This window comes from Crocodylus porosus, unplaced genomic scaffold, assembly GCF_001723895.1.
Source record: "Crocodylus porosus isolate Cpor-Errol unplaced genomic scaffold, CroPor_comp1, whole genome shotgun sequence".
Lineage (NCBI taxonomy): Eukaryota > Metazoa > Chordata > Crocodylia > Crocodylidae > Crocodylus > Crocodylus porosus.
In genome coordinates this window covers 48,017,929-48,023,410 of record NW_017728906.1, presented here as the reverse complement: position 1 = coordinate 48,023,410, position 5,482 = coordinate 48,017,929, and the positions used below count along the sequence as shown (strand labels likewise).

Genomic DNA, 5,482 nt, shown 5'->3' with positions numbered 1-5,482 from the left:
GGCCTCTTTGTTCCCGGCTTCCCACACACGTTGGCCATTGTCACTGCCGCGCGGCGGCCGCCGTCTGCCCGCCGGGCCCGACGGGGTCCCCGCTGCCCGCGGCGCTGCCCGGGGACGTGACCCGCCGTCTGCAGCCCCGGCCCGGAGCCTCCTGGGCACGTCCCCGTGGCGTGCGCAGCGCCGCGGAGGCGGCGAGCCCGGCTCCCGCCTGGGGTTGCTGGTTCTGCCGCCCTTTATCGGCCTCAGCTATTGACTTTAGCAGCGTGGCTCTGGGCTCGGGTCGTGCCCGCTGCCAGCCGCGCCCGTCGCGGCGTGTCCACGCAGCCGGGGCGCCGGCATCTTATGCCAGCGGTGGCAGCTGCCAAGGAGTGCGCGGAGCCCTGCCCCCACATACACGCAGGGGCAAAGCCTCCTGGCTCCCGGGGGAGCGGGCGGGCAAGGCTCAGAGGGAGAGCCTGCAGCCCGCCCCCTCCCGCGGGGTTGTGCGTGCTGTGCCCGAGCCCTGCCCTGCCCTGCCCTCGGGGCCGGGTTGCTCCGGCTCTTCTGCTGGCACGGCTCTCTCGTGCTGTGGGCATGCGGTCCCGGGCCTCCTTCCCGCGCCAGGCTCCGCGCTGCGGCTTCAGACTCGAGCCCTGCCCGCTCCCTTCCCCCGCTCGGGGCTTTCCTTTCTCGTCGGGGCGCGGAGGTCTAGCCAGGCTCCCTCCTCCCGGCCTTTCCTCTGTCCCCGCCAGCCGCCCCCGGCCTGCCCTGTGCTCGGGCTGGACCGCTTTACAAGACAAGAGTGGCCCCTTTGCAAAGCAGAAGTGAAAGACCTGCCGCCCGAAAGCCGAGACTCGAGACACGCTTCCTTGCCTGGAAGCCTCTAAAAAACAGCTGATGCAAATGACAAACTGCTTTTTCTTTTTTTCTTTAAGAAGCAGGAGGTCGAGTGGCCTCCAGGAAAAGCGTCTGGCCGAGGCGGGGGCACGGGAGCTGCCCGCGGGTCGGGGAAGCCGAGCTGGGTGCCAGCTTCCCTCGCTGGTGCAGGGGAGCGGGGAAGGGGCAGGCCGAGCACGGTTTGTTTTTTTTCCATCTCCCGCAGGCGGCAGAAGGACACCTGGCCTTTGGCGTTGTAAAGCGATTTTTTATAAAGACGTTTTAGGGCTAGACATTAAAAGTTATTAGACTGCGCACACGTGAGACCCAGACACGCAGCTGGAGGAAAGGCCTCTGGTCCCCGGCCCCCCGCCCCCTGCCTCGGGGGGTGAGAACGGGGCCCTGCCCAGGAGCAGTGGAGCTGCCGGTGCCTCTCGTAGTGGCCGAGGTGTCTGGAGCGGGTCAAGCCCAGCCCAGCCCCGCGATCCGCCACTCCGGGCTGAGATCCCCCCCACTCCCCTCGGAGTTTTGTGTTTTTTTTTGGTTTGTTGGTTTTTTTTTACAAAGAAGCCCCCTCCTGCGGCTCCGCGAGCTGCTCGGCTCAGTGCCCCGCGGCGCCTGCACCTTCATCGCTCCGCGTTGATTTGCAAGCTCTCTGCAACTTTCCGTTTTCGTGAGTGCGGCTTCCTGCGGGAACAGACCGGCGCTTGTTGTGCTGCGGGGCCTTTTGCTCGGCCAGGGAGGAGGGGAGGCCTGCCTCGCTCCCGGCCCGGTGCCTGCCCCGCGGCCCCGGACTCTCGCAGGCCGCGCTGCCTCATTGCGGCCCCGCGGGGAGCTGACCCGCAGGTCAGGCCGCTGCACACAGCGCCGGGGAGCGGGGCTCAGGCGAGGCCGTGCACACGCGGAGGAGCTGCTGGCGGAGAGCCCGGCACAGCGCGCCTCGGTGCTCCCCTTCGCCCTCCCCCGGGCCGGCCGTGCCAGCACCCCCTCTCCCCCAGCATCGCCCAGAAACTCCGGCCCCGAGACACAGCTCCGAGGCCGGGAGGGCAAGGGGGGTCCAGTCTGCGCCCCACCTGCACCCTGATGTAAGCTCACAGCCCGCCTCCCCGCGAGCCTGGCCCGGCCTCTCCTCGCTCCACAGCACCGGCAATCCCCCCCCCCCTCCCCCGCCCATGGCAGGGCTGCTCCTAATGGAAGCGTGCAAATCTAAATAACAAAACAAGTCGAGCTGCAGTTGGCGTTAGACAGGGGCTGCAGCGCTCGCAGCCCTGACACGGTGCCAGCATATTGTTACCGCGCGGCGCGGACTCCCTCTGAAAGCCAGGGAAGGGGGCGGCTGGCGCCTCCGAGGAGCACAACCCGCATCGGACGTGGCAGGGCTGCCAGGCACGGCCGCTGCGTGCTGGAGACATCCCCCCCCAACACACACACACACACACACGCACACAGCCCTCCCCAAAGCCGCGGGCACGGGTGGCACCTGCGAGCCCGGCACAAAGCGCAGGCAGCGGCAGGTTCCCCGCGCCTCCCGCTGCCCGGGCAGGGCCCCGGCTATGGGAATCGCCCCGGCCTGAGCGACAGGGAGGGTGGCGGAGTGTGTCCGTGCCCCGAGGGGGGCGAGGGGGCTTAGAGCCAGGCGAGCCCCCCCCCCCCGGCTTGGATTTTCAGTAGTGAGGAAACAACAGCGGCCACGAAGGTGAAGAGACGGGACCAGCCTGGTCCTCCGGCTTCCTGGCTTTGTTCCCCTGCAGCACGGGAAACCCGAGCAAGAAGGAGCCTCGGAGCTGCCGGGGCTGGGAAACGCGCCAGTCCCGGGCCGGGCACACGTGCCCTGGCTCCTCCCGGGCCTGGGCAGGGCAGGGAGCGTCTGGGCTCGTGAAATCAGTGACCTGAGGATGTGGTGGGTGCTGGTGCTGGGAAAAGCGGCCTGGCCTCCCCTCCCCTCCCCACGCAACCCCCTGCCTCGGCCTGATGCAGCCCCCCACCCCTCTCAAATCCCGCAAGCAGCCCCCGTCACTTCTCCAAGTGGGAGACTCCGGCCACTGCGGGGGGCGGGCCGGCGGTGGCTGGGGGGCGCCCCGGGGGGGCAGCGCTCCGACAGGCACCGGAGGCCGGCGCGGACACGTCCTGAAAGGGCTCAGTGTCTGCCAGCCCGTCCGGTCCTGCTCGCGGAGACATGCAGCTGCGAGGCGCAGGCCGGCCGGGGAGGGGGAATAAAAATAGACTGGGGTCTGGTGGCGTCCCAGCCCCGTGCCGGCTCGGCTCGGCTCGGCTCGGCGGGGAGCGGGGAAGGCCTGGAGCGAGCAGCGCGACCTCGGCAGCAACAACAACAACAAACGAGGCCGACGGAGGAGCAAGCCGAGCCTGGCACGCTCGACATCGCTCGCTGGGAGAGATCCGCGTCTCGCTGCAGCCCGCCCGCGCCTGCAGCGCCTTGTCACAGCCGAGCGCCGGGCCCTGCGAGAGGGGATTTTCTCCCGCAAAGCCCCGGCCGGAGCCTTCAAGCGCGTCCCAGGCGGCTCGGCAATGCACAATGCGCAGCGCCTCGTCGATCCCAGCCATTAGCGGCCTGCCCGTGACACAGACAAACGACTCCAAGGAGACAAAACACCCTCCCAGCTCCAGACTTCAACTACAGCGCAGCAGGGGGAGAGTGTGTGTGTGTGTGTGTACACGGAGACACTCGCTCTTGTGTTCATCATTGGATTCAGGCCGTGAATCACCTCCACCCCCCTCCCCCTTGTGTTGTGTTTTTGTTTTAAAGAAGGTGGGGAGAATACGCGAGGAGATAATCCTCTCCCCGAGCAGCAGGCGGAATTGTGCATAGGGCGGCGGGCACGGCAGCGAGTTGCTCCCGGCCCTCCTGGAGCGGGAAGGGCGGGCGGGTGGTGGGTGAGAGCCAGCGCGGAGCACGGCTCACTGAACCAGGCCTCTGTCACAAGCAGGCAGCGCTGCTGCTGCCTCGTCCTCTCCGCCTGCCTGGCCTTGAGGGCTCGGGCTTTCATGACAGAGGAAAGCCCAGCAGCACGAGCCGCCGCCGCGGTTTTTCTAACCTGGTTGCATGCATATGACATGGCAACGGTGCAATATGAAAGCACGATGGGAAAGAAGAGGGGGAGGGGAGAGCGCAGTGTCTGAGTGATTACCTACCCGCGTGCGCACACACTCACACACACACACACACACACACACACACACACACAGAGGCGTATTTGAAGAGAAAAGCCCCCACTGTTTTAAAACAGCCAGGTCTTTTTTGGTGCAAGGCCGAGAGATTCTTGAGTTCTAAACTTAACACTTCGCCCTGCTTTTAGCCGCGGACGCGGACGCGGGGGGGGGGCTGGGCAGACAGATAAACACCCTTTTGTCGCCTTGCAAGTGGGAAAAATAAGATAACAGTGCCCTGAGCAGAGAAGCCTGGAGGGGGAAAAAATGCCTGCTTGTAGCCCTCCTACACCCTCCCCGCGTGATTTTGTTGGGTCACCTCTTATCCCCAGAAAATGAAGAAAAGTAAAATAGCGTAAACGTTCATTTGGAAAACAGCTTTAAAAAAAAAAGCGGAAAATACAAGCGTTTTTCACTTAGAAATGCCACCGCAAACGCGAGTCCCTCTCACAGCTCGAGCCACGGCACAAGTTCCTTCAGGAAAGGTTTCTCTGCTAAACGTGTCTATGGGAAGCCGGAATTATGCAGGTAATTAGACTACATAAAGCTACGAATCATTAAGATTTACTGCACATCCGAGGCCGGGCTCCCAGGCACTACGCTGAAATATTAGCCAGGCGCTCTGCTTCCAGCGGCGGGGGAGCGGCGGGGATGCACGATCCCGCCGGCTGCGGCGCAAGGGGACAGGGAGCCGTGCCCCGCAGGGTCCTCTCCCCGCCGGCCTGTGCGCACTGTGAGGGCAAAGGAAAAGCCCCCCGCCCCCGGCTTCCCCAGCCCTCTTGTCAAGGAAAACACCCTTGTGGTTTTTGTCTGACAAGGGGGCTGAAGATCGGGAGAGGCTTTAAAAGAAAGTGGGGGGAATATGCGATGATAAGGCAAAGCCTCCCTCGGCCTTCTCAGTCCCCTCGTCAAGCAAAAGCCACAAGGGTTTTTTGCTTGACAAGACGGCCGGGGGAGGCTTTTCCTTTGCTTTCACAGCCCGCACGTGCAGCCGAGTTAGAGACGTTTACCCCGTGGGCCTGGAAAGCTGGGGCCGGAGCTGGGCAGGAGGTGGGTCCGAGAGCCCCCACCTTCTCGGACGGAGTAAGCCCTGCGCGCGTGCACCCCTCCAAGCAGCAGGGGATACGACCCGGCAGGACAGAGCCCAGTCACGCGCGGCAAGAACAGCCTGCCTGCCCCGCTCTTGGGAGCGGATCCCACACGCAGGCCCGGGCAACCCCTTCCCCGCCCCCGCATCGGGGCCTCAGCGCAGGCAGAGCATTCCCGCTCCAAGGTGGCAGCTCCTCTCCCTCCGGCAGGGCTCTGCTGCCCCCCCAGCCGCAATGCCCCGCCGCCCCCCGGCCAGGCACACGTCCGCAGCGCCGAGCTCAGCCCGCTCTCCTACTGCCTCCCCCGGGCTGCGGGGTTCCCCAGCCGGGCACAGCCCCGCGCCCGCCCTTCTCAGAAACCTGCCGCAGTTACT

General features: G+C 65.6%; 1 protein-coding gene across 1 annotated transcript in view; it reads right to left on the bottom strand.

Moving 5' to 3' along the window:
- BCOR (BCL6 corepressor) overlaps positions 1-5,482 on the bottom strand; it is an 82,996-nt gene that overhangs the window by 59,879 nt on the left and 17,635 nt on the right. The gene's annotated exons all lie outside the window — the stretch shown is intronic.